This window comes from Homarus americanus, unplaced genomic scaffold (assembly GCF_018991925.1).
Source record: "Homarus americanus isolate GMGI-L3 unplaced genomic scaffold, GMGI_Hamer_2.0 scaffold55751, whole genome shotgun sequence".
NCBI lineage: Eukaryota > Metazoa > Arthropoda > Malacostraca > Decapoda > Nephropidae > Homarus > Homarus americanus.
The window spans coordinates 35,860-39,499 of NW_024750368.1; positions in this window are offsets into that span (position 1 = coordinate 35,860).

The window sequence follows — 3,640 nt, forward strand, 5'->3', positions numbered from 1 at the left end:
GGGGTGGTAATGGGAGAGGGTGATAATGGAGGGGTGATAATGGAGGGGTGGTAATGAGGGGTGGTAATGGAGGGGGTGGTAATGAGGGGTGGTAATGGAGGGGGGTATAATGGAGGGGTGGTAATGGAGGGGTGGTAATGGAGGGGGTGGTAATGGAGGGGTGGTAATGGAGGGGTGGTAATGGAGGTTGAACATAACACTAACCTGACATAACACTAACCTAACATAACACTAACCGAACATACACTAACCTGACATAACACTAACCTAACACTAACCTAACATAACACTAACCTAACATAACACTAACCTAACACTAACACTAACCTAACATAACACTAACCTAACACCAACACTAACCTAACACTAACACTAACCTAACATAAATACCAACTGAACATAACACTAACCGAACATAACAACCTGACATAACACTAACCTAACATAACACTAACCTAACATAACACTAACCGAACATAACACTAACCCTGACATAACACTAAACTAACACTAACCTAACATAACACTAACCTAACATAACACTAACCTAACACTAACCTAACATAACACTAACCTAACACAACACTAACCTAACACTAACACTAACCTAACACAACACTAACCAACATAACACAACCAATAACACTAACCTGACATAACACTAACCTAACATAACACTAACCGAACATAACACTAACCGAACATAACACTAACCTGACATAACACTAACCTAACATAACACTAACCGAACATAACACTAACCTGACATAACACTAACCTAACACTCAACCTAACATAACACTAACCTAACATAACACTAACCTAACACTAACACTAACCTCAACATAACACTAACCTAACACTCAACACCTCAACCTAACACTAACACTAACCTAACATAACACTAAACTGAACATAACACTAACCGAACATAACACTAACCTGACATAACACTAACCTAACATAACACTAACTCAACATAACACTAACCGAACATAACACTAACCTGACATAACACTAACCTCAACACTAACCTAACATAAACACTCAACCTAACATAACACTAACCTAACCTAACATAACACTAACCTGACATAACACATAGCCTAACATAACACTAACCAACCTAACACTAACCCTAATAACACTAACCTAACACTAACACTAACACTAGCCTAACAACATAACACTAACCTAACCTAACACTAACCTAACATAACACTAATCTAACACTAACACTAACCTAACACTACCAACACTAGCCTAACATAACACTAACCTAACTCCAACACTAACCTAACACTAACACTCAACCTAACACTAACACTAACCTAACATAACACTAACCCGACATAACACTTGAACTCCAACACTAACCTGCACACTAACCTAACCTAACACTAACCTAACACTAACACTAGCCTAACATAACACTAACCTGACATAACACTAGCCTAACATAACACCTAACCTAACCTAACACTAGCCTAACATAACACTAACCTAACCTAACACTAACCTAACACTAACATCAGCTAACACCAACACTACCAACATAACACTAACCTAAATCCTAACACTAACCTAACACTAACACCTCAACCCAACACTAACACTAACCTAACCTAACACTAACCTGCAACATAACACTAACCTGACATAACACTAACCTAACACTAACGTAACACCAACACTAGCCTAACATAACACTACAACTAACCTAACACTACAACCTAACACTAACCTCAACATAACACTAACCTAACATAACACTAACCTGCTTAACCTAACACTAACCTAACACTAACCACCAGCCTAACATAACACTACTAACCTAAAACTAACACCACCTACATAACACTAACCTGACATAACACTAGCCTAACATAACACTAACCCAACCTAACACTAACCTAACACTAACACTAACCTGCTAACACTAACCTGACATAACACTAACCTAACCTAACACTCAACCTAACATAACACTAACCTAACATAACACTCAACTACACTAACACTAACCTAACACTAACACTAAACTCAACATAACCCTAACCTAACCTAACACTAACCTAACCCAACACTAACCTACAACATAACACTAACCCAACATAACACTAACTCAACACTAACACTAACCTAACACTCAACACTAACCCAACACTAACACTCAACCTACAACACTCAACCTAACATAACACTAACCTAACCTAACACTCAACCTAACACTCACCAACCTAACATACACTACAACCCAACATAACACTAACTCAACCTAACACTAACCTAACACTAACACCAACCTAACATAACACTAACCTGACATAACACTAACCTAACCTAACACTAAACCTAACATAACACTAACCCAACATAACACTAACTCAACCTAACACCAAATCCATAATAACATACACAGCCTAACATAACACTCAACTCAACCTAACACTAACCTAACACTAACCTAACATAACACTAACCTGACATAAACACTAACCTAAACCCAACACCAACCTAACACAATAACACTAGCCTAACATAACACTAACCTAACCTAACACAAACCTAACACTAACCTAACATAACACTAACCCAACATAACACTAGCCTAACATAAACACTAACCTAACCTAACACCAACCTAACACCAACCTAACATAACACCTAACCCAACCTAACACTCACCTAACACTCAACACCACTTCAACATAACACTAACCTGACATAACACTAGCCTAACATAACACTAACCTAACCTAACACTCAACCTAACATAACACTAACCTGACATAACACTAACTCAACCTAACACTAGCCTAACATAACACTAGCCTAACATAACACTAACCTGACATAACACTAACCTAACATAACACTAACCCAACCTAACACTAACCTAACACTAACACTAACCTAACATAAACACTAACCTAACATAACACTAACCTGACATAACACTAGCCTACAACTAACACTCAACCTAACACTAACACTAACCTAACACTAACCTGACATAACACTAACCTAACCTAACACTAACCTAACCTAACACTAACCTCAACACTCAACACTAAACCTGACATAACACTAGCCTAACATAACACTAACCTAACCTAACACTAACCTAACACTAACCTAACATAACACTAGCCTAACATAACACACTAACCTAACCTAACTCTAACACACTAACCTAACACTAACCTCTAACACTAACCTAACACTAACTCCAACACTAACACCAACTCCAACACCAACACTCAACACTCAACCTAACACTAACCTAACACTAACCTAACACTCAACCCAACACTAACTCCAACACTCAACACTAACACTCAACCCAACCTAACACTACCAACACTAACCTAACCAAATACCAACCTAACACTAACAATTAACCCAACACTAAACCCACTAACACCAACCTAACACTAACACTCAACCTAACACTAACACTAACACTAACCTAACACTAACCTAACACTCAACCCAACACTAACCCAACCTAATACTAACCTAACACTAACCTAACACCAACACTAACTCAACACTAACCTAACACTAACATCAACCTAACACTAACCTAACCCAACCCAATACTAACACTAACACCAACCTAACACCAACACCAACC